Source organism: Haliotis asinina, chromosome 5 (genome assembly GCF_037392515.1).
Source record: "Haliotis asinina isolate JCU_RB_2024 chromosome 5, JCU_Hal_asi_v2, whole genome shotgun sequence".
In the NCBI taxonomy this organism is placed as follows: domain Eukaryota; kingdom Metazoa; phylum Mollusca; class Gastropoda; order Lepetellida; family Haliotidae; genus Haliotis; species Haliotis asinina.
This window is the reverse complement of record NC_090284.1, coordinates 2,292,023-2,314,700: the sequence shown is the minus strand read 5'-3', so window position 1 is coordinate 2,314,700 and position 22,678 is coordinate 2,292,023. Positions and strand designations below refer to the sequence as shown.

Sequence of the window (22,678 nt, the reverse complement as noted above, 5' to 3'; positions counted from 1 at the left end):
ACAGTTTGGCTGTCTACTTTCTACTCGGGCCAGTCTTTTGTCATATTTTGTGTCATGCAACAGTATTCACCAGTGGCCTTTCAAACGAGATGCCAAAAGAAAGACGTTAACCACACAACATGCAAAAAGATAGGCTGTGAACAGGATTCGAACCTGCGCGGGAATAACCCATTGGATTTCAAGTCCAACGCCTTAACCACTCGGCCATCACAGCTCTCCCATATCCCCTCACTAGTAAAGGAACTATCTTGTAGAAAGTCAGCTTTAGTTAAATAGCAAAACTAAAAGTAAGACGCTGTGAACAGGATTCGAACCTGCGCGGGAATATCCCATTGGATTTCGAGTCCAACGCCTCAACCAGTTGGCCATCACAGCACTCACGGCAGGAAAGTCAAACAGACTCAAGCAACGTCTTGGGAGGGTTTCACCAGCTCAAAATGACACATCAATACTATTCCAAATGCACAATAACAAATTCTATCCTCGACACACTCGTCCATACACAGCACACAATGTTTAGGAAATAAAATAACAAACATTTCATCTGACTTTCTAAATTTTGTCTACGATTTCTTTCATTTTCTTTCTCCCACTCTACAGTTTGGCTGTCTACTTTCTACTCGGGCCAGTCTTTTGTCATATTTTGTGTCATCCAACAGTATTCACCAGTGGGCTTTCAAACGAGATGAGAAAAGAAAGATGTTAATCACACAACATGCAAAAAGATACGCTGTGAACAGGATTCGAACCTGCGCGGAAATAACCCATTGGATTTCAAGTCCAACGCCTTAACCACTCGGCCATCACAGCACTCACGGCAGGAAAGTCAGACAGACTCAAGCAACTTCTTGGGAGGGTTTCACCAGCTCAAAATGACACATCAATACTATTCCAAATGCACAATAACAAATTCTATCCTCGACACACTCGTCCATACACAGCACACAATGTTTAGGAAATAAAATAACAAACATTTCATCTGACTTTCTAAATTTTGTCTACGATTTCTTTCATTTTCTTTCTCCCACTCTAAAGTTTGGCTCTCTACTTTCTACTCGGGCCAGTCTTTTGTCATATTTTGTGTCATCCAACAGTATTCACCAGTGGCCTTTCAAACGAGATGCCAAAAGAAAGACGTTAACCACACAACATGCAAAAAGATACGCTGTGAACAGGATTCGAACCTGCGCGGGAATAACCCATTGGATTTCAAGTCCAACGCCTTAACCACTCGGCCATCACAGCTCTCCCATATCCCCTCACTAGTAAAGGAACTATCTTGTAGAAAGTCAGCTTTAGTTAAATAGCAAAACTAAAAGTAAGACGCTGTGAACAGGATTCGAACCTGCGCGGGAATATCCCATTGGATTTCGAGTCCAACGCCTCAACCACTCGGCCATCACAGCACTCACGGCAGTCAAGTCAAACAGACTCAAGCAACTTCTTGGGAGGGTTTCACCAGCTCAAAATGACACATCAATACTATTCCAAATGCACAATAACAAATTCTATCCTCGACAAACTCGTCCATACACAGCACACAATGTTTAAGAAATAAAACAACAAACATTTCATCTGACTTTCTAAATTTTGTCTACGATTTCTTTCATTTTCTTTCTCCCACTCTACAGTTTAGCTGTCTACTTTCTACTCGGGCCAGTCTTTTGTCATATTTTGTGTCATCCAACAGTATTCACCAGTGGGCTTTCAAACGAGATGCCAAAAGAAAGATGTTAATCACGCAACATGCAAAAAGATACGCTGTGAACAGGATTCGAACCTGCGTGGGAATAACCCATTGGATTTCAAGTCCAACGCCTTAACCACTCGGCCATCACAGCACTCACGGCAGTCAAGTCAAACAGAATCAAGCAACTTCTTGGGAGGGTTTCACCAGTTCAAAATGACACATCAATACTATTCCAAATGCACAATAACAAATTCTATCCTCGACACACTCGTCCATACACAGCACACAATGTTTAGGAAATAAACTAACAAATATTTCAACTGACTTTCTAAATTTTGTCTACGATTTCTTTCATTTTCTTTCTCCCACTCTACAGTTTAGCTGTCTACTTTCTACTCGGGCCAGTCTTTTGTCATATTTTGTGTCATCCAACAGTATTCACCAGTGGGCTTTCAAACGAGATGCCAAAAGAAAGATGTTAATCACACAACATGCAAAAAGATACGCTGTGAACAGGATTCGAACCTGCGCGGGAATAACCCATTGGATTTCAAGTCCAACGCCTTAACCACTCGGCCATCACAGCTCTCCCATATCCCCTCACTAGTAAAGGAACTATCTTGTAGAAAGTCAGCTTTAGTTAAATAGCAAAACTAAAAGTAAGACGCTGTGAACAGGATTCGAACCTGCGCGGGAATATCCCATTGGATTTCGAGTCCAACGCCTTAACCACTCGGCCATCACAGCACTCACGGCAGTCAAGTCAAACAGACTCAAGCAACTTCTTGGGAGGGTTTCACCAGCTCAAAATGACACATCAATACTATTCCAAATGCACAATAACAAATTCTATCCTCGACACACTCGTCCATACACAGCACACAATGTTTAGGAAATAAAATAACAAACATTTCATCTGACTTTCTAAATTTTGTCTACGATTTCTTTCATTTTCTTTCTCCCACTCTACAGTTTAGCTGTCTACTTTCTACTCGGGCCAGTCTTTTGTCATATTTTGTGTCATCCAACAGTATTCACCAGTGGCCTTTCAAACGAGATGCCAAAAGAAAGACGTTAATCACACAACATGCAAAAAGATACGCTGTGAACAGGATTCGAACCTGCGCGGGAATAACCCATTGGATTTCAAGTCCAACGCCTTAACCACTCGGCCATCACAGCACTCACGGCAGGAAAGTCAAACAGACTCAAGCAACTTCTTGGGAGGGTTTCACCAGCTCAAAATGACACATCAATAATATTCCAAATGCACAATAACAAATTCTATCCTCGACACACTCGTCCATACACAGCACACAATGTTTAGGAAATAAAATAACAAACATTTCATCTGACTTTCTAAATTTTGTCTACGATTTCTTTCATTTTCTTTCTCCAACTCTACAGTTTGGCTGTCTACTTTCTACTCGGGCCAGTCTTTTGTCATATTTTGTGTCATCCAACAGTATTCACCAGTGGCCTTTCAAACGAGATGCCAAAAGAAAGACGTTAACCACACAACATGCAAAAAGATACGCTGTGAACAGGATTCGAACCTGCGCGGGAATAACCCATTGGATTTCAAGTCCAACGCCTTAACCACTCGGCCATCACAGCTCTCCCATATCCCCTCACTAGTAAAGGAACTATCTTGTAGAAAGTCAGCTTTAGTTAAATAGCAAAACTAAAAGTAAGACGCTGTGAACAGGATTCGAACCTGCGCGGGAATATCCCATTGGATTTCGAGTCCAACGCCTTAACCAGTCGGCCATCACAGCACTCACGGCAGGAAAGTCAAACAGACTCAAGCAACTTCTTGGGAGGGTTTCACCAGCTCAAAATGACACATCAATACTATTCCAAATGCACAATAACAAATTCTATCCTCGACAAACTCGTCCATACACAGCACACAATGTTTAAGAAATAAAACAACAAACATTTCATCTGACTTTCTAAATTTTGTCTACGATTTCTTTCATTTTCTTTCTCCCACTCTACAGTTTAGCTGTCTACTTTCTACTCGGGCCAGTCTTTTGTCATATTTTGTGTCATCCAACAGTATTCACCAGTGGGCTTTCAAACGAGATGCCAAAAGAAACATGTTAATCACACAACATGCAAAAAGATACGCTGTGAACAGGATTCGAACCTGCGTGGGAATAACCCATTGGATTTCAAGTCCAACGCCTTAACCACTCGGCCATCACAGCACTCACGGCAGTCAAGTCAAACAGACTCAAGCAACTTCTTGGGAGGGTTTCACCAGTTCAAAATGACACATCAATACTATTCCAAATGCACAATAACAAATTCTATCCTCGACACACTCGTCCATACACAGCACACAATGTTTAGGAAATAAACTAACAAATATTTCAACTGACTTTCTAAATTTTGTCTACGATTTCTTTCATTTTCTTTCTCCCACTCTACAGTTTAGCTGTCTACTTTCTACTCGGGCCAGTCTTTTGTCATATTTTGTGTCATCCAACAGTATTCACCAGTGGCCTTTCAAACGAGATGCCAAAAGAAAGATGTTAATCACACAACATGCAAAAAGATACGCTGTGAACAGGATTCGAACCTGCGCGGGAATAACCCATTGGATTTCAAGTCCAACGCCTTAACCACTCGGCCATCACAGCTCTCCCATATCCCCTCACTAGTAAAGGAACTATCTTGTAGAAAGTCAGCTTTAGTTAAATAGCAAAACTAAAAGTAAGACGCTGTGAACAGGATTCGAACCTGCGCGGGAATATCCCATTGGATTTCGAGTCCAACGCCTTAACCAGTCGGCCATCACAGCACTCACGGCAGTCAAGTCAAACAGACTCAAGCAACTTCTTGGGAGGGTTTCACCAGCTCAAAATGACACATCAATACTATTCCAAATGCACAATAACAACTTCTATCCTCGACAAACTCGTCCATACACAGCACACAATGTTTAGGAAATAAAATAACAAACATTTCATCTGACTTTCTAAATTTTGTCTACGATTTCTTTCATTTTCTTTCTCCCACTCTACAGTTTAGCTGTCTACTTTCTACTCGGGCCAGTCTTTTGTCATAATTTGTGTCATCCAACAGTATTCACCAGTGGCCTTTCAAACGAGATGCCAAAAGAAAGACGTTAATAACACAACATGCAAAAAGATACGCTGTGAACAGGATTCGAACCTGCGCGGGAATAACCCATTGGATTTCAAGTCCAACGCCTTAACCACTCGGCCATCACAGCTCTCCCATATCCCCTCACTAGTAAAGGAACTATCTTGTAGAAAGTCAGCTTTAGTTAAATAGCAAAACTAAAAATAAGACGCTGTGAACAGGATTCGAACCTGCGCAGGAATATCCCATTGGATTTCGAGTCCAACGCCTTAACCACTCGGCCATCACAGCACTCACGGCAGTCAAGTCAAACAGACTCAAGCAACTTCTTGGGAGGGTTTCACCAGCTCAAAATGACACATCAATACTATTCCAAATGCACAATAATAAATTCTATCCTCGACAAACTCGTCCATACACAGCACACAATGTTTAAGAAATAAAACAATAAACATTTCATCTGACTTTCTAAATTTTGTCTACGATTTCTTTCATTTTCTTTCTCCCACTCTACAGTTTAGCTGTCTACTTTCTACTCGGGCCAGTCTTTTGTCATATTTTGTGTCATCCAACAGTATTCACCAGTGGCCTTTCAAACGAGATGCCAAAAGAAAGATGTTAATCACACAACATGCAAAAAGATACGCTGTGAACAGGATTCGAACCTGCGCGGGAATAACCCATTGGATTTCAAGTCCAACGCCTTAACCACTCGGCCATCACAGCACTCACGGCAGTCAAGTCAAACAGACTCAAGCAACTTCTTGGGAGGGTTTCACCAGCTCAAAATGACACATCAATACTATTCCAAATGCACAATAACAAATTCTATCCTCGACACACTCGTCCATACACAGCACACAATGTTTAGGAATTAAAATAACAAACATTTCATCTGACTTTCTAAATTTTGTCTACGATTTCTTTCATTTTCTTTCTCCCACTCTACAGTTGAGCTGTCTACTTTCTACTCGGGCCAGTCTTTTGTCATATTTTGTGTCATCCAACAGTATTCACCAGTGGCCTTTCAAACGAGATGCCAAAAGAAAGACGTTAATCACACAACATGCAAAAAGATAGGCTGTGAACAGGATTCGAACCTGCGCGGGAATAACCCATTGGATTTCAAGTCCAACGCCTTAACCACTCGGCCATCACAGCTCTCCCATATCCCCTCACTAGTAAAGGAACTATCTTGTAGAAAGTCAGCTTTAGTTAAATAGCAAAACTAAAAGTAAGACGCTGTGAACAGGATTCGAACCTGCGCAGGAATATCCCACTGGATTGCGAGTCCAACGCCTTAACCACTCGGCCATCACAGCACTCACGGCAGTCAAGTCAAACAGACTCAAGCAACTTCTTGGGAGGGTTTCACCAGCTCAAAATGACACATCAATACTATTCCAAATGCACAATAACAAATTCTATCCTCGACAAACTCGTCCATACACAGCACACAATGTTTAAGAAATAAAACAACAAACATTTCATCTGACTTTCTAAATTTTGTCTACGATTTCTTTCATTTTCTTTCTCCCACTCTACAGTTTAGCTGTCTACTTTCTACTCGGGCCAGTCTTTTGTCATATTTTGTGTCATCCAACAGTATTCACCAGTGGGCTTTCAAACGAGATGCCAAAAGAAAGACGTTAATCACACAACATGCAAAAAGATACGCTGTGAACAGGATTCGAACCTGCACGGGAAAAACCCATTGGATTTCGAGTCCAACGCCTTAACCACTCGGCCATCACAGCACTCACGGCAGTCAAGTCAAACAGACTCAAGCAACTTCTTGGGAGGGTTTCACCAGCTCAAAATGACACATCAATACTATTCCAAATGCACAATAACAAATTCTATCCTCGACACACTCGTCCATACACAGCACACAATGTTTAGGAAATAAACTAACAAACATTTCATCTGACTTTCTAAATTTTGTCTACGATTTCTTTCATTTTCTTTCTCCCACTCTACAGTTTAGCTGTCTACTTTCTACTCGGGCCAGTCTTTTGTCATATTTTGTGTCATCCAACAGTATTCACTAGTGGCCTTTCAAACGAGATGCCAAAAGAAAGACGTTAATCACACAACATGCAAAAAGATACGCTGTGAACAGGATTCGAACCTGCACGGGAAAAACCCATTGGATTTCAAGTCCAACGCCTTAACCACTCGGCCATCACAGCTCTCCCATATCCCCTCACGAGTAAAGGAACTATCTTGTAGAAAGTCAGCTTTAGTTAAATAGCAAAACTAAAAGTAAGACGCTGTGAACAGGATTCGAACCTGCGCGGGAATATCCCATTGGATTTCGAGTCCAACGCCTCAACCAGTCGGCCATCACAGCACTCACGGCAGTCAAGTCAAACAGACTCAAGCAACTTCTTGGGAGGGTTTCACCAGCTCAAAATGACACATCAATACTATTCCAAATGCACAATAACAAATTCTATCCTCGACACACTCGTCCATACACAGCACACAATGTTTAAGAAATAAAACAACAAACATTTCATCTGACTTTCTAAATTTTGTCTACGATTTCTTTCAATTTCTTTCTCCCACTCTACAGTTTAGCTGTCTACTTTCTACTCGGGCCAGTCTTTTGTCATATTTTGTGTCATCCAACAGTATTCACTAGTGGCCTTTCAAACGAGATGCCAAAAGAAAGACGTTAATAACACAACATGCAAAAAGATACGCTGTGAACAGGATTCGAACCTGCGCGGGAATAACCCATTGGATTTCAAGTCCAACGCCTTAACCACTCGGCCATCACAGCTCTCCCATATCCCCTCACTAGTAAAGGAACTATCTTGTAGAAAGTCAGCTTTAGTTAAATAGCAAAACTAAAAGTAAGACGCTGTGAACAGGATTCGAACCTGCGCAGGAATATCCCACTGGATTTCGAGTCCAACGCCTTAACCACTCGGCCATCACAGCACTCACGGCAGTCAAGTCAAACAGACTCAAGCAACTTCTTGGGAGGGTTTCACCAGCTCAAAATGACACATCAATACTATTCCAAATGCACAATAACAAATTCTATCCTCGACAAACTCGTCCATACACAGCACACAATGTTTAAGAAATAAAACAACAAACATTTCATCTGACTTTCTAAATTTTGTCTACGATTTCTTTCATTTTCTTTCTCCCACTCTACAGTTTAGCTGTCTACTTTCTACTCGGGCCAGTCTTTTGTCATATTTTGTGTCATCCAACAGTATTCACCAGTGGCCTTTCAAACGAGATGCCAAAAGAAAGATGTTAATCACACAACATGCAAAAAGATGCGCTGTGAACAGGATTCGAACCTGCGCGGGAATAACCCATTGGATTTCGAGTCCAACGCCTTAACCACTCGGCCATCACAGCACTCACGGCAGTCAAGTCAAACAGACTCAAGCAACTTCTTGGGAGGGTTTCACCAGCTCAAAATGACACATCAATACTATTCCAAATGCACAATAACAAATTCTATCCTCGACACACTCGTCCATACACAGCACACAATGTTTAGGAAATAAAATAACAAACATTTCATCTGACTTTCTAAATTTTGTCTACGATTTCTTTCATTTTCTTTCTCCCACTCTACAGTTGAGCTGTCTACTTTCTACTCGGGCCAGTCTTTTGTCATATTTTGTGTCATCCAACAGTATTCACCAGTGGCCTTTCAAACGAGATGCCAAAAGAAAGACGTTAATCACACAACATGCAAAAAGATACGCTGTGAACAGGATTCGAACCTGCGCGGGAATAACCCATTGGATTTCAAGTCCAACGCCTTAACCACTCGGCCATCACAGCTCTCCCATATCCCCTCACTAGTAAAGGAACTATCTTGTAGAAAGTCAGCTTTAGTTAAATAGCAAAACTAAAAGTAAGACGCTGTGAACAGGATTCGAACCTGCGCGGGAATATCCCATTGGATTTCGAGTCCAACGCCTCAACCACTCGGCCATCACAGCACTCACGGCAGTCAAGTCAAACAGACTCAAGCAACTTCTTGGGAGGGTTTCACCAGCTCAAAATGACACATCAATACTATTCCAAATGCACAATAACAAATTCTATCCTCGACAAACTCGTCCATACACAGCACACAATGTTTAAGAAATAAAACAACAAACATTTCATCTGACTTTCTAAATTTTGTCTACGATTTCTTTCATTTTCTTTCTCCCACTCTACAGTTTAGCTGTCTACTTTCTACTCGGGCCAGTCTTTTGTCATATTTTGTGTCATCCAACAGTATTCACCAGTGGGCTTTCAAACGAGATGCCAAAAGAAACATGTTAATCACACAACATGCAAAAAGATACGCTGTGAACAGGATTCGAACCTGCGCGGGAATAACCCATTGGATTTCAAGTCCAACGCCTTAACCACTCGGCCATCACAGCACTCACGGCAGTCAAGTCAAACAGACTCAAGCAACTTCTTGGGAGGGTTTCACCAGCTCAAAATGACACATCAATACTATTCCAAATGCACAATAACAAATTCTATCCTCGACACACTCGTCCATACACAGCACACAATGTTTAGGAATTAAAATAACAAACATTTCATCTGACTTTCTAAATTTTGTCTACGATTTCTTTCATTTTCTTTCTCCCACTCTACAGTTGAGCTGTCTACTTTCTACTCGGGCCAGTCTTTTGTCATATTTTGTGTCATCCAACAGTATTCACCAGTGGCCTTTCAAACGAGATGCCAAAAGAAAGACGTTAATCACACAACATGCAAAAAGATAGGCTGTGAACAGGATTCGAACCTGCGCGGGAATAACCCATTGGATTTCAAGTCCAACGCCTTAACCACTCGGCCATCACAGCACTCACGGCAGTCAAGTCAAACAGACTCAAGCAACTTCTTGGGAGGGTTTCACCAGCTCAAAATGACACATCAATACTATTCCAAATGCACAATAACAAATTCTATCCTCGACAAACTCGTCCATACACAGCACACAATGTTTAAGAAATAAAACAACAAACATTTCATCTGACTTTCTAAATTTTGTCTACGATTTCTTTCATTTTCTTTCTCCCACTCTACAGTTTAGCTGTCTACTTTCTACTCGGGCCAGTCTTTTGTCATATTTTGTGTCATCCAACAGTATTCACCAGTGGGCTTTCAAACGAGATGCCAAAAGAAAGATGTTAATCACACAACATGCAAAAAGATACGCTGTGAACAGGATTCGAACCTGCGCGGGAATAACCCATTGGATTTCAAGTCCAACGCCTTAACCACTCGGCCATCACAGCACTCACGGCAGTCAAGTCAAACAGACTCAAGCAACTTCTTGGGAGGGTTTCACCAGCTCAAAATGACACATCAATACTATTCCAAATGCACAATAACAAATTCTATCCTCGACACACTCGTCCATACACAGCACACAATGTTTAGGAATTAAAATAACAAACATTTCATCTGACTTTCTAAATTTTGTCTACGATTTCTTTCATTTTCTTTCTCCCACTCTACAGTTTAGCTGTCTACTTTCTACTCGGGCCAGTCTTTTGTCATATTTTGTGTCATCCAACAGTATTCACCAGTGGCCTTTCAAACGAGATGCCAAAAGAAAGACGTTAATCACACAACATGCAAAAAGATAGGCTGTGAACAGGATTCGAACCTGCGCGGGAATAACCCATTGGATTTCAAGTCCAACGCCTTAACCACTCGGCCATCACAGCTCTCCCATATCCCCTCACTAGTAAAGGAACTATCTTGTAGAAAGTCAGCTTTAGTTAAATAGCAAAACTAAAAGTAAGACGCTGTGAACAGGATTCGAACCTGCGCGGGAATATCCCATTGGATTTCGAGTCCAACGCCTTAACCACTCGGCCATCACAGCACTCACGGCAGTCAAGTCAAACAGACTCAAGCAACTTCTTGGGAGGGTTTCACCAGCTCAAAATGACACATCAATACTATTCCAAATGCACAATAACAAATTCTATCCTCGACAAACTCGTCCATACACAGCACACAATGTTTAAGAAATAAAACAACAAACATTTCATCTGACTTTCTAAATTTTGTCTACGATTTCTTTCATTTTCTTTCTCCAACTCTACAGTTTAGCTGTCTACTTTCTACTCGGGCCAGTCTTTTGTCATATTTTGTGTCATCCAACAGTATTCACCAGTGGGCTTTCAAACGAGATGCCAAAAGAAACATGTTAATCACACAACATGCAAAAAGATACGCTGTGAACAGGATTCGAACCTGCGCGGGAATAACCCATTGGATTTCAAGTCCAACGCCTTAACCACTCGGCCATCACAGCACTCACGGCAGTCAAGTCAAACAGACTCAAGCAACTTCTTGGGAGGGTTTCACCAGTTCAAAATGACACATCAATACTATTCCAAATGCACAATAACAAATTCTATCCTCGACACACTCGTCCATACACAGCACACAATGTTTAAGAAATAAAACAACAAACATTTCATCTGACTTTCTAAATTTTGTCTACGATTTCTTTCAATTTCTTTCTCCCACTCTACAGTTTAGCTGTCTACTTTCTACTCGGGCCAGTCTTTTGTCATATTTTGTGTCATCCAACAGTATTCACTAGTGGCCTTTCAAACGAGATGCCAAAAGAAAGACGTTAATAACACAACATGCAAAAAGATACGCTGTGAACAGGATTCGAACCTGCGCGGGAATAACCCATTGGATTTCAAGTCCAACGCCTTAACCACTCGGCCATCACAGCTCTCCCATATCCCCTCACTAGTAAAGGAACTATCTTGTAGAAAGTCAGCTTTAGTTAAATAGCAAAACTAAAAGTAAGACGCTGTGAACAGGATTCGAACCTGCGCAGGAATATCCCACTGGATTTCGAGTCCAACGCCTTAACCACTCGGCCATCACAGCACTCACGGCAGTCAAGTCAAACAGACTCAAGCAACTTCTTGGGAGGGTTTCACCAGCTCAAAATGACACATCAATACTATTCCAAATGCACAATAACAAATTCTATCCTCGACAAACTCGTCCATACACAGCACACAATGTTTAAGAAATAAAACAACAAACATTTCATCTGACTTTCTAAATTTTGTCTACGATTTCTTTCATTTTCTTTCTCCCACTCTACAGTTTAGCTGTCTACTTTCTACTCGGGCCAGTCTTTTGTCATATTTTGTGTCATCCAACAGTATTCACCAGTGGCCTTTCAAACGAGATGCCAAAAGAAAGACGTTAATCACACAACATGCAAAAAGATACGCTGTGAACAGGATTCGAACCTGCGCGGGAATAACCCATTGAATTTCGAGTCCAACGCCTTAACCACTCGGCCATCACAGCACTCACGGCAGTCAAGTCAAACAGACTCAAGCAACTTCTTGGGAGGGTTTCACCAGCTCAAAATGACACATCAATACTATTCCAAATGCACAATAACAAATTCTATCCTCGACACACTCGTCCATACACAGCACACAATGTTTAGGAAATAAACTAACAAACATTTCATCTGACTTTCTAAATTTTGTCTACGATTTCTTTCATTTTCTTTCTCCCACTCTACAGTTTAGCTGTCTACTTTCTACTCGGGCCAGTCTTTTGTCATATTTTGTGTCATCCAACAGTATTCACCAGTGGCCTTTCAAACGAGATGCCAAAAGAAAGACGTTAATCACACAACATGCAAAAAGATACGCTGTGAACAGGATTCGAACCTGCACGGGAAAAACCCATTGGATTTCAAGTCCAACGCCTTAACCACTCGGCCATCACAGCTCTCCCATATCCCCTCACGAGTAAAGGAACTATCTTGTAGAAAGTCAGCTTTAGTTAAATAGCAAAACTAAAAGTAAGACGCTGTGAACAGGATTCGAACCTGCGCGGGAATATCCCATTGGATTTCGAGTCCAACGCCTCAACCAGTCGGCCATCACAGCACTCACGGCAGTCAAGTCAAACAGACTCAAGCAACTTCTTGGGAGGGTTTCACCAGCTCAAAATGACACATCAATACTATTCCAAATGCACAATAACAAATTCTATCCTCGACACACTCGTCCATACACAGCACACAATGTTTAAGAAATAAAACAACAAACATTTCATCTGACTTTCTAAATTTTGTCTACGATTTCTTTCAATTTCTTTCTCCCACTCTACAGTTTAGCTGTCTACTTTCTACTCGGGCCAGTCTTTTGTCATATTTTGTGTCATCCAACAGTATTCACTAGTGGCCTTTCAAACGAGATGCCAAAAGAAAGACGTTAATAACACAACATGCAAAAAGATACGCTGTGAACAGGATTCGAACCTGCGCGGGAATAACCCATTGGATTTCAAGTCCAACGCCTTAACCACTCGGCCATCACAGCTCTCCCATATCCCCTCACTAGTAAAGGAACTATCTTGTAGAAAGTCAGCTTTAGTTAAATAGCAAAACTAAAAGTAAGACGCTGTGAACAGGATTCGAACCTGCGCAGGAATATCCCACTGGATTTCGAGTCCAACGCCTTAACCACTCGGCCATCACAGCACTCACGGCAGTCAAGTCAAACAGACTCAAGCAACTTCTTGGGAGGGTTTCACCAGCTCAAAATGACACATCAATACTATTCCAAATGCACAATAACAAATTCTATCCTCGACAAACTCGTCCATACACAGCACACAATGTTTAAGAAATAAAACAACAAACATTTCATCTGACTTTCTAAATTTTGTCTACGATTTCTTTCATTTTCTTTCTCCCACTCTACAGTTTAGCTGTCTACTTTCTACTCGGGCCAGTCTTTTGTCATATTTTGTGTCATCCAACAGTATTCACCAGTGGCCTTTCAAACGAGATGCCAAAAGAAAGATGTTAATCACACAACATGCAAAAAGATGCGCTGTGAACAGGATTCGAACCTGCGCGGGAATAACCCATTGGATTTCGAGTCCAACGCCTTAACCACTCGGCCATCACAGCACTCACGGCAGTCAAGTCAAACAGACTCAAGCAACTTCTTGGGAGGGTTTCACCAGCTCAAAATGACACATCAATACTATTCCAAATGCACAATAACAAATTCTATCCTCGACACACTCGTCCATACACAGCACACAATGTTTAGGAAATAAAATAACAAACATTTCATCTGACTTTCTAAATTTTGTCTACGATTTCTTTCATTTTCTTTCTCCCACTCTACAGTTGAGCTGTCTACTTTCTACTCGGGCCAGTCTTTTGTCATATTTTGTGTCATCCAACAGTATTCACCAGTGGCCTTTCAAACGAGATGCCAAAAGAAAGACGTTAATCACACAACATGCAAAAAGATACGCTGTGAACAGGATTCGAACCTGCGCGGGAATAACCCATTGGATTTCAAGTCCAACGCCTTAACCACTCGGCCATCACAGCTCTCCCATATCCCCTCACTAGTAAAGGAACTATCTTGTAGAAAGTCAGCTTTAGTTAAATAGCAAAACTAAAAGTAAGACGCTGTGAACAGGATTCGAACCTGCGCGGGAATATCCCATTGGATTTCGAGTCCAACGCCTCAACCACTCGGCCATCACAGCACTCACGGCAGTCAAGTCAAACAGACTCAAGCAACTTCTTGGGAGGGTTTCACCAGCTCAAAATGACACATCAATACTATTCCAAATGCACAATAACAAATTCTATCCTCGACAAACTCGTCCATACACAGCACACAATGTTTAAGAAATAAAACAACAAACATTTCATCTGACTTTCTAAATTTTGTCTACGATTTCTTTCATTTTCTTTCTCCCACTCTACAGTTTAGCTGTCTACTTTCTACTCGGGCCAGTCTTTTGTCATATTTTGTGTCATCCAACAGTATTCACCAGTGGGCTTTCAAACGAGATGCCAAAAGAAACATGTTAATCACACAACATGCAAAAAGATACGCTGTGAACAGGATTCGAACCTGCGCGGGAATAACCCATTGGATTTCAAGTCCAACGCCTTAACCACTCGGCCATCACAGCACTCACGGCAGTCAAGTCAAACAGACTCAAGCAACTTCTTGGGAGGGTTTCACCAGCTCAAAATGACACATCAATACTATTCCAAATGCACAATAACAAATTCTATCCTCGACACACTCGTCCATACACAGCACACAATGTTTAGGAAATAAACTAACAAATATTTCAACTGATTTTCTAAATTTTGTCTACGATTTCTTTCATTTTCTTTCTCCCACTCTACAGTTTAGCTGTCTACTTTCTACTCGGGCCAGTCTTTTGTCATATTTTGTGTCATCCAACAGTATTCACCAGTGGCCTTTCAAACGAGATGCCAAAAGAAAGATGTTAATCACACAACATGCAAAAAGATGCGCTGTGAACAGGATTCGAACCTGCGCGGGAATAACCCATTGGATTTCGAGTCCAACGCCTTAACCACTCGGCCATCACAGCACTCACGGCAGTCAAGTCAAACAGACTCAAGCAACTTCTTGGGAGGGTTTCACCAGCTCAAAATGACACATCAATACTATTCCAAATGCACAATAACAAATTCTATCCTCGACACACTCGTCCATACACAGCACACAATGTTTAGGAAATAAAATAACAAACATTTCATCTGACTTTCTAAATTTTGTCTACGATTTCTTTCATTTTCTTTCTCCCACTCTACAGTTGAGCTGTCTACTTTCTACTCGGGCCAGTCTTTTGTCATATTTTGTGTCATCCAACAGTATTCACCAGTGGCCTTTCAAACGAGATGCCAAAAGAAAGACGTTAATCACACAACATGCAAAAAGATACGCTGTGAACAGGATTCGAACCTGCGCGGGAATAACCCATTGGATTTCAAGTCCAACGCCTTAACCACTCGGCCATCACAGCTCTCCCATATCCCCTCACTAGTAAAGGAACTATCTTGTAGAAAGTCAGCTTTAGTTAAATAGCAAAACTAAAAGTAAGACGCTGTGAACAGGATTCGAACCTGCGCGGGAATATCCCATTGGATTTCGAGTCCAACGCCTCAACCACTCGGCCATCACAGCACTCACGGCAGTCAAGTCAAACAGACTCAAGCAACTTCTTGGGAGGGTTTCACCAGCTCAAAATGACACATCAATACTATTCCAAATGCACAATAACAAATTCTATCCTCGACAAACTCGTCCATACACAGCACACAATGTTTAAGAAATAAAACAACAAACATTTCATCTGACTTTCTAAATTTTGTCTACGATTTCTTTCATTTTCTTTCTCCCACTCTACAGTTTAGCTGTCTACTTTCTACTCGGGCCAGTCTTTTGTCATATTTTGTGTCATCCAACAGTATTCACCAGTGGGCTTTCAAACGAGATGCCAAAAGAAACATGTTAATCACACAACATGCAAAAAGATACGCTGTGAACAGGATTCGAACCTGCGCGGGAATAACCCATTGGATTTCAAGTCCAACGCCTTAACCACTCGGCCATCACAGCACTCACGGCAGTCAAGTCAAACAGACTCAAGCAACTTCTTGGGAGGGTTTCACCAGCTCAAAATGACACATCAATACTATTCCAAATGCACAATAACAAATTCTATCCTCGACACACTCGTCCATACACAGCACACAATGTTTAGGAAATAAACTAACAAATATTTCAACTGATTTTCTAAATTTTGTCTATGATTTCTTTCATTTTCTTTCTCCCACTCTACAGTTTAGCTGTCTACTTTCTACTCGGGCCAGTCTTTTGTCATATTTTGTGTCATCCAACAGTATTCACCAGTGGGCTTTCAAACGAGATGCCAAAAGAAAGATGTTAATCACACAACATGCAAAAAGATACGCTGTGAACAGGATTCGAACCTGCGCGGGAAAAACCCATTGGATTTCAAGTCCAACGCCTTAACCACTCGGCCATCACAGCTCTCCCATATCCCCTCACTAGTAAAGGAACTATCTTGTAGAAAGTCAGCTTTAGTTAAATAGCAAAACTAAAAGTAAGACGCTGTGAACAGGATTCGAACCTGCGCGGGAATATCCCATTGGATTTCGAGTCCAACGCCTCAACCAGTCGGCCATCACAGCACTCACGGCAGTCAAGTCAAACAGACTCAAGCAACTTCTTGGGAGGGTTTCACCAGTTCAAAATGACACATCAATACTATTCCAAATGCACAATAACAAATTCTATCCTCGACACACTCGTCCATACACAGCACACAATGTCTAGGAAATAAACTAACAAATATTTCAACTGATTTTCTAAATTTTGTCTACGATTTCTTTCATTTTCTTTCTCCCACTCTACAGTTTAGCTGTCTACTTTCTACTCGGGCCAGTCTTTTGTCATATTTTGTGTCATCCAACAGTATTCACCAGTGGCCTTTCAAACGAGATGCCAAAAGAAAGACGTTAATCACACAACATGCAAAAAGATACGCTGTGAACAGGATTCGAACCTGCGCGGGAATAACCCATTGGATTTCAAGTCCAACGCCTTAACCACTCGGCCATCACAGCTCTCCCATATCCCCTCACTAGTAAAGGAACTATCTTGTAGAAAGTCAGCTTTAGTTAAATAGCAAAACTAAAAGTAAGACGCTGTGAACAGGATTCGAACCTGCGCAGGAATATCCCACTGGATTTCGAGTCCAACGCCTTAACCACTCGGCCATCACAGCACTCACGGCAGTCAAGTCAAACAGACTCAAGCAACTTCTTGGGAGGGTTTCACCAGCTCAAAATGACACATCAATACTATTCCAAATGCACAATAACAAATTCTATCCTCGACAAACTCGTCCATACACAGCACACAATGTTTAAGAAATAAAACAACAAACATTTCATCTGACTTTCTAAATTTTGTCTACGATTTCTTTCATTTTCTTTCTCCCACTCTACAGTTTAGCTGTCTACTTTCTACTCGGGCCAGTCTTTTGTCATATTTTGTGTCATCCAACAGTATTCACCAGTGGGCTTTCAAACGAGATGCCAAAAGAAACATGTTAATCACACAACATGCAAAAAGATACGCTGTGAACAGGATTCGAACCTGCGCGGGAATAACCCATTGGATTTCAAGTCCAACGCCTTAACCACTCGGCCATCACAGCTCTCCCATATCCCCTCACTAGTAAAGGAACTATCTTGTAGAAAGTCAGCTTTAGTTAAATAGCAAAACTAAAAGTAAGACGCTGTGAACAGGATTCGAACCTGCGCAGGAATATCCCATTGGATTTCGAGTCCAACGCCTTAACCAGTCGGCCATCACAGCACTCACGGCAGTCAAGTCAAACAGACTCAAGCAACTTCTTGGGAGGGTTTCACCAGCTCAAAATGACACATCAATACTATTCCAAATGCACAATAACAAATTCTATCCTCGACACACTCGTCCATACACAGCACACAATGTTTAAGAAATAAAATAACAAACATTTCATCTGACTTTCTAAATTTTGTCTACGATTTCTTTCAATTTCTTTCTCCCACTCTACAGTTTAGCTGTCTACTTTCTACTCGGGCCAGTCTTTTGTCATATTTTGTGTCATCCAACAGTATTCACTAGTGGCCTTTCAAACGAGATGCCAAAAGAAAGACGTTAATAACACAACATGCAAAAAGATACGCTGTGAACAGGATTCGAACCTGCGCGGGAATAACCCATTGGATTTCAAGTCCAACGCCTTAACCACTCGGCCATCACAGCTCTCCCATATCCCCTCACTAGTAAAGGAACTATCTTGTAGAAAGTCAGCTTTAGTTAAATAGCAAAACTAAAAGTAAGACGCTGTGAACAGGATTCGAACCTGCGCAGGAATATCCCACTTGATTTCGAGTCCAACGCCTTAACCACTCGGCCATCACAGCACTCACGGCAGTCAAGTCAAACAGACTCAAGCAACTTCTTGGGAGGGTTTCACCAGCTCAAAATGACACATCAATACTATTCCAAATGCACAATAACAAATTCTATCCTCGACACACTCGTCCATACACAGCACACAATGTTTAAGAAATAAAATAACAAACATTTCAACTGATTTTCTAAATTTTGTCTACGATTTCTTTCATTTTCTTTCTCCCACTCTACAGTTTAGCTGTCTACTTTCTACTCGGGCCAGTCTTTTGTCATATTTTGTGTCATCCAACAGTATTCACCAGTGGGCTTTCAAACGAGATGCCAAAAGAAAGATGTTAATCACACAACATGCAAAAAGATACGCTGTGAACAGGATTCGAACCTGCGCGGGAAAAACCCATTGGATTTCAAGTCCAACGCCTTAACCACTCGGCCATCACAGCTCTCCCATATCCCCTCACTAGTAAAGGAACTATCTTGTAGAAAGTCAGCTTTAGTTAAATAGCAAAACTAAAAGTAAGACGCTGTGAACAGGATTCGAACCTGCGCGGGAATATCCCATTGGATTTCGAGTCCAACGCCTCAACCAGTCGGCCATCACAGCACTCACGGCAGTCAAGTCAAACAGACTCAAGCAACTTCTTGGGAGGGTTTCACCAGTTCAAAATGACACATCAATACTATTCCAAATGCACAATAACAAATTCTATCCTCGACACACTCGTCCATACACAGCACACAATGTCTAGGAAATAAACTAACAAATATTTCAACTGATTTTCTAAATTTTGTCTACGATTTCTTTCATTTTCTTTCTCCCACTCTACAGTTTAGCTGTCTACTTTCTACTCGGGCCAGTCTTTTGTCATATTTTGTGTCATCCAACAGTATTCACCAGTGGCCTTTCAAACGAGATGCCAAAAGAAAGACGTTAATCACACAACATGCAAAAAGATACGCTGTGAACAGGATTCGAACCTGCGCGGGAATAACCCATTGGATTTCAAGTCCAACGCCTTAACCACTCGGCCATCACAGCTCTCCCATATCCCCTCACTAGTAAAGGAACTATCTTGTAGAAAGTCAGCTTTAGTTAAATAGCAAAACTAAAAGTAAGACGCTGTGAACAGGATTCGAACCTGCGCAGGAATATCCCACTGGATTTCGAGTCCAACGCCTTAACCACTCGGCCATCACAGCACTCACGGCAGTCAAGTCAAACAGACTCAAGCAACTTCTTGGGAGGGTTTCACCAGCTCAAAATGACACATCAATACTATTCCAAATGCACAATAACAAATTCTATCCTCGACAAACTCGTCCATACACAGCACACAATGTTTAAGAAATAAAACAACAAACATTTCATCTGACTTTCTAAATTTTGTCTACGATTTCTTTCATTTTCTTTCTCCCACTCTACAGTTTAGCTGTCTACTTTCTACTCGGGCCAGTCTTTTGTCATATTTTGTGTCATCCAACAGTATTCACCAGTGGGCTTTCAAACGAGATGCCAAAAGAAACATGTTAATCACACAACATGCAAAAAGATACGCTGTGAACAGGATTCGAACCTGCGCGGGAATAACCCATTGGATTTCAAGTCCAACGCCTTAACCACTCGGCCATCACAGCTCTCCCATATCCCCTCACTAGTAAAGGAACTATCTTGTAGAAAGTCAGCTTTAGTTAAATAGCAAAACTAAAAGTAAGACGCTGTGAAAAGGATTCGAACCTGCGCGGGAATATCCCATTGGATTTCGAGTCCAACGCCTTAACCAGTCGGCCATCACAGCACTCACGGCAGTCAAGTCAAACAGACTCAAGCAACTTCTTGGGAGGGTTTCACCAGCTCAAAATGACACATCAATACTATTCCAAATGCACAATAACAAATTCTATCCTCGACACACTCGTCCATACACAGCACACAATGTTTAAGAAATAAAATAACAAACATTTCATCTGACTTTCTAAATTTTGTCTACGATTTCTTTCAATTTCTTTCTCCCACTCTACAGTTTAGCTGTCTACTTTCTACTCGGGCCAGTCTTTTGTCATATTTTGTGTCATCCAACAGTATTCACTAGTGGCCTTTCAAACGAGATGCCAAAAGAAAGACGTTAATAACACAACATGCAAAAAGATACGCTGTGAACAGGATTCGAACCTGCGCGGGAATAACCCATTGGATTTCAAGTCCAACGCCTTAACCACTCGGCCATCACAGCTCTCCCATATCCCCTCACTAGTAAAGGAACTATCTTGTAGAAAGTCAGCTTTAGTTAAATAGCAAAACTAAAAGTAAGACGCTGTGAACAGGATTCGAACCTGCGCAGGAATATCCCACTGGATTTCGAGTCCAACGCCTTAACCACTCGGCCATCACAGCACTCACGGCAGTCAAGTCAAACAGACTCAAGCAACTTCTTGGGAGGGTTTCACCAGCTCAAAATGACACATCAATACTATTCCAAATGCACAATAACAAATTCTATCCTCGACAAACTCGTCCATACACAGCACACAATGTTTAAGAAATAAAACAACAAACATTTCATCTGACTTTCTAAATTTTGTCTACGATTTCTTTCATTTTCTTTCTCCCACTCTACAGTTTAGCTGTCTACTTTCTACTCGGGCCAGTCTTTTGTCATATTTTGTGTCATCCAACAGTATTCACCAGTGGGCTTTCAAACGAGATGCCAAAAGAAAGATGTTAATCACACAACATGCAAAAAGATGCGCTGTGAACAGGATTCGAACCTGCGCGGGAATAACCCATTGGATTTCGAGTCCAACGCCTTAACCACTCGGCCATCACAGCACTCACGGCAGTCAAGTCAAACAGACTCAAGCAACTTCTTGGGAGGGTTTCACCAGTTCAAAATGACACATCAATACTATTCCAAATGCACAATAACAAATTCTATCCTCGACAAACTCGTCCATACACAGCACACAATGTTTAAGAAATAAAACAACAAACATTTCATCTGACTTTCTAAATTTTGTCTACGATTTCTTTCATTTTCTTTCTCCCACTCTACAGTTTAGCTGTCTACTTTCTACTCGGGCCAGTCTTTTGTCATATTTTGTGTCATCCAACAGTATTCACCAGTGGGCTTTCAAACGAGATGCCAAAAGAAAGATGTTAATCACACAACATGCAAAAAGATACGCTGTGAACAGGATTCGAACCTGCGCGGGAATAACCCATTGGATTTCAAGTCCAACGCCTTAACCACTCGGCCATCACAGCACTCACGGCAGTCAAGTCAAACAGACTCAAGCAACTTCTTGGGAGGGTTTCACCAGCTCAAAATGACACATCAATACTATTCCAAATGCACAATAACAAATTCTATCCTCGACACACTCGTCCATACACAGCACACAATGTTTAGGAAATAAACTAACAAATATTTCAACTGATTTTCTAAATTTTGTCTACGATTTCTTTCATTTTCTTTCTCCCACTCTACAGTTTAGCTGTCTACTTTCTACTCGGGCCAGTCTTTTGTCATATTTTGTGTCATCCAACAGTATTCACCAGTGGGCTTTCAAACGAGATGCCAAAAGAAAGATGTTAATCACACAACATGCAAAAAGATACGCTGTGAACAGGATTCGAACCTGCGCGGGAAAAACCCATTGGATTTCAAGTCCAACGCCTTAACCACTCGGCCATCACAGCTCTCCCATATCCCCTCACTAGTAAAGGAACTATCTTGTAGAAAGTCAGCTTTAGTTAAATAGCAAAACTAAAAGTAAGACGCTGTGAACAGGATTCGAACCTGCGCGGGAATATCCCATTGGATTTCGAGTCCAACGCCTCAACCAGTCGGCCATCACAGCACTCACGGCAGTCAAGTCAAACAGACTCAAGCAACTTCTTGGGAGGGTTTCACCAGTTCAAAATGACACATCAATACTATTCCAAATGCACAATAACAAATTCTATCCTCGACACACTCGTCCATACACAGCACACAATGTCTAGGAAATAAACTAACAAATATTTCAA

General features: G+C 41.4%; 36 non-coding genes across 36 annotated transcripts; all 36 read right to left on the bottom strand.

Moving 5' to 3' along the window:
- Nucleotides 1-1,163: 1,163 nt before the first annotated feature.
- Nucleotides 1,164-1,245, bottom strand: Trnas-uga (transfer RNA serine (anticodon UGA)). The gene has a single exon. It is a non-coding gene; the product is annotated as a tRNA-Ser (tRNA).
- A 949-nt stretch (nucleotides 1,246-2,194) lies between these two features.
- Nucleotides 2,195-2,276, bottom strand: Trnas-uga (transfer RNA serine (anticodon UGA)). Its single transcript has one exon. It is a non-coding gene; the product is annotated as a tRNA-Ser (tRNA).
- A 79-nt stretch (nucleotides 2,277-2,355) lies between these two features.
- Nucleotides 2,356-2,437, bottom strand: Trnas-cga (transfer RNA serine (anticodon CGA)). Its single transcript has one exon. It is a non-coding gene; the product is annotated as a tRNA-Ser (tRNA).
- Nucleotides 2,438-2,790: 353 nt separating this feature from the next.
- Trnas-uga (transfer RNA serine (anticodon UGA)) lies at nucleotides 2,791-2,872 on the bottom strand. Its single transcript has one exon. It is a non-coding gene; the product is annotated as a tRNA-Ser (tRNA).
- Nucleotides 2,873-3,225: 353 nt separating this feature from the next.
- Trnas-uga (transfer RNA serine (anticodon UGA)) lies at nucleotides 3,226-3,307 on the bottom strand. Its single transcript has one exon. It is a non-coding gene; the product is annotated as a tRNA-Ser (tRNA).
- Nucleotides 3,308-4,256: 949 nt separating this feature from the next.
- On the bottom strand, nucleotides 4,257-4,338 carry Trnas-uga (transfer RNA serine (anticodon UGA)). Its single transcript has one exon. It is a non-coding gene; the product is annotated as a tRNA-Ser (tRNA).
- A 514-nt stretch (nucleotides 4,339-4,852) lies between these two features.
- Nucleotides 4,853-4,934, bottom strand: Trnas-uga (transfer RNA serine (anticodon UGA)). Its single transcript has one exon. It is a non-coding gene; the product is annotated as a tRNA-Ser (tRNA).
- Nucleotides 4,935-5,448: 514 nt separating this feature from the next.
- Nucleotides 5,449-5,530, bottom strand: Trnas-uga (transfer RNA serine (anticodon UGA)). The gene has a single exon. It is a non-coding gene; the product is annotated as a tRNA-Ser (tRNA).
- A 514-nt stretch (nucleotides 5,531-6,044) lies between these two features.
- On the bottom strand, nucleotides 6,045-6,126 carry Trnaa-cgc (transfer RNA alanine (anticodon CGC)). Its single transcript has one exon. It is a non-coding gene; the product is annotated as a tRNA-Ala (tRNA).
- Nucleotides 6,127-6,479: 353 nt separating this feature from the next.
- Trnas-cga (transfer RNA serine (anticodon CGA)) lies at nucleotides 6,480-6,561 on the bottom strand. The gene has a single exon. It is a non-coding gene; the product is annotated as a tRNA-Ser (tRNA).
- A 949-nt stretch (nucleotides 6,562-7,510) lies between these two features.
- Trnas-uga (transfer RNA serine (anticodon UGA)) lies at nucleotides 7,511-7,592 on the bottom strand. Its single transcript has one exon. It is a non-coding gene; the product is annotated as a tRNA-Ser (tRNA).
- Nucleotides 7,593-8,106: 514 nt separating this feature from the next.
- Trnas-cga (transfer RNA serine (anticodon CGA)) lies at nucleotides 8,107-8,188 on the bottom strand. Its single transcript has one exon. It is a non-coding gene; the product is annotated as a tRNA-Ser (tRNA).
- Nucleotides 8,189-8,541: 353 nt separating this feature from the next.
- Nucleotides 8,542-8,623, bottom strand: Trnas-uga (transfer RNA serine (anticodon UGA)). Its single transcript has one exon. It is a non-coding gene; the product is annotated as a tRNA-Ser (tRNA).
- Nucleotides 8,624-9,137: 514 nt separating this feature from the next.
- Nucleotides 9,138-9,219, bottom strand: Trnas-uga (transfer RNA serine (anticodon UGA)). The gene has a single exon. It is a non-coding gene; the product is annotated as a tRNA-Ser (tRNA).
- A 788-nt stretch (nucleotides 9,220-10,007) lies between these two features.
- Trnas-uga (transfer RNA serine (anticodon UGA)) lies at nucleotides 10,008-10,089 on the bottom strand. Its single transcript has one exon. It is a non-coding gene; the product is annotated as a tRNA-Ser (tRNA).
- Nucleotides 10,090-10,603: 514 nt separating this feature from the next.
- Nucleotides 10,604-10,685, bottom strand: Trnas-cga (transfer RNA serine (anticodon CGA)). Its single transcript has one exon. It is a non-coding gene; the product is annotated as a tRNA-Ser (tRNA).
- Nucleotides 10,686-11,038: 353 nt separating this feature from the next.
- Trnas-uga (transfer RNA serine (anticodon UGA)) lies at nucleotides 11,039-11,120 on the bottom strand. The gene has a single exon. It is a non-coding gene; the product is annotated as a tRNA-Ser (tRNA).
- A 353-nt stretch (nucleotides 11,121-11,473) lies between these two features.
- Trnas-uga (transfer RNA serine (anticodon UGA)) lies at nucleotides 11,474-11,555 on the bottom strand. Its single transcript has one exon. It is a non-coding gene; the product is annotated as a tRNA-Ser (tRNA).
- Nucleotides 11,556-13,100: 1,545 nt separating this feature from the next.
- Trnas-uga (transfer RNA serine (anticodon UGA)) lies at nucleotides 13,101-13,182 on the bottom strand. The gene has a single exon. It is a non-coding gene; the product is annotated as a tRNA-Ser (tRNA).
- A 514-nt stretch (nucleotides 13,183-13,696) lies between these two features.
- Nucleotides 13,697-13,778, bottom strand: Trnas-cga (transfer RNA serine (anticodon CGA)). The gene has a single exon. It is a non-coding gene; the product is annotated as a tRNA-Ser (tRNA).
- Nucleotides 13,779-14,131: 353 nt separating this feature from the next.
- Nucleotides 14,132-14,213, bottom strand: Trnas-uga (transfer RNA serine (anticodon UGA)). The gene has a single exon. It is a non-coding gene; the product is annotated as a tRNA-Ser (tRNA).
- A 514-nt stretch (nucleotides 14,214-14,727) lies between these two features.
- On the bottom strand, nucleotides 14,728-14,809 carry Trnas-uga (transfer RNA serine (anticodon UGA)). Its single transcript has one exon. It is a non-coding gene; the product is annotated as a tRNA-Ser (tRNA).
- A 353-nt stretch (nucleotides 14,810-15,162) lies between these two features.
- Nucleotides 15,163-15,244, bottom strand: Trnas-cga (transfer RNA serine (anticodon CGA)). The gene has a single exon. It is a non-coding gene; the product is annotated as a tRNA-Ser (tRNA).
- Nucleotides 15,245-15,597: 353 nt separating this feature from the next.
- Trnas-uga (transfer RNA serine (anticodon UGA)) lies at nucleotides 15,598-15,679 on the bottom strand. The gene has a single exon. It is a non-coding gene; the product is annotated as a tRNA-Ser (tRNA).
- Nucleotides 15,680-16,193: 514 nt separating this feature from the next.
- On the bottom strand, nucleotides 16,194-16,275 carry Trnas-uga (transfer RNA serine (anticodon UGA)). Its single transcript has one exon. It is a non-coding gene; the product is annotated as a tRNA-Ser (tRNA).
- A 353-nt stretch (nucleotides 16,276-16,628) lies between these two features.
- On the bottom strand, nucleotides 16,629-16,710 carry Trnas-uga (transfer RNA serine (anticodon UGA)). The gene has a single exon. It is a non-coding gene; the product is annotated as a tRNA-Ser (tRNA).
- Nucleotides 16,711-17,224: 514 nt separating this feature from the next.
- Trnas-uga (transfer RNA serine (anticodon UGA)) lies at nucleotides 17,225-17,306 on the bottom strand. The gene has a single exon. It is a non-coding gene; the product is annotated as a tRNA-Ser (tRNA).
- Nucleotides 17,307-17,820: 514 nt separating this feature from the next.
- On the bottom strand, nucleotides 17,821-17,902 carry Trnas-uga (transfer RNA serine (anticodon UGA)). The gene has a single exon. It is a non-coding gene; the product is annotated as a tRNA-Ser (tRNA).
- Nucleotides 17,903-18,416: 514 nt separating this feature from the next.
- Trnas-uga (transfer RNA serine (anticodon UGA)) lies at nucleotides 18,417-18,498 on the bottom strand. Its single transcript has one exon. It is a non-coding gene; the product is annotated as a tRNA-Ser (tRNA).
- Nucleotides 18,499-19,012: 514 nt separating this feature from the next.
- On the bottom strand, nucleotides 19,013-19,094 carry Trnas-uga (transfer RNA serine (anticodon UGA)). Its single transcript has one exon. It is a non-coding gene; the product is annotated as a tRNA-Ser (tRNA).
- Nucleotides 19,095-19,608: 514 nt separating this feature from the next.
- On the bottom strand, nucleotides 19,609-19,690 carry Trnas-uga (transfer RNA serine (anticodon UGA)). The gene has a single exon. It is a non-coding gene; the product is annotated as a tRNA-Ser (tRNA).
- A 514-nt stretch (nucleotides 19,691-20,204) lies between these two features.
- Trnas-uga (transfer RNA serine (anticodon UGA)) lies at nucleotides 20,205-20,286 on the bottom strand. The gene has a single exon. It is a non-coding gene; the product is annotated as a tRNA-Ser (tRNA).
- Nucleotides 20,287-20,800: 514 nt separating this feature from the next.
- Trnas-uga (transfer RNA serine (anticodon UGA)) lies at nucleotides 20,801-20,882 on the bottom strand. The gene has a single exon. It is a non-coding gene; the product is annotated as a tRNA-Ser (tRNA).
- Nucleotides 20,883-21,396: 514 nt separating this feature from the next.
- Trnas-cga (transfer RNA serine (anticodon CGA)) lies at nucleotides 21,397-21,478 on the bottom strand. The gene has a single exon. It is a non-coding gene; the product is annotated as a tRNA-Ser (tRNA).
- Nucleotides 21,479-21,831: 353 nt separating this feature from the next.
- Trnas-uga (transfer RNA serine (anticodon UGA)) lies at nucleotides 21,832-21,913 on the bottom strand. The gene has a single exon. It is a non-coding gene; the product is annotated as a tRNA-Ser (tRNA).
- A 353-nt stretch (nucleotides 21,914-22,266) lies between these two features.
- Nucleotides 22,267-22,348, bottom strand: Trnas-uga (transfer RNA serine (anticodon UGA)). Its single transcript has one exon. It is a non-coding gene; the product is annotated as a tRNA-Ser (tRNA).
- Between the last annotated feature and the right edge of the window lie 330 nt (nucleotides 22,349-22,678).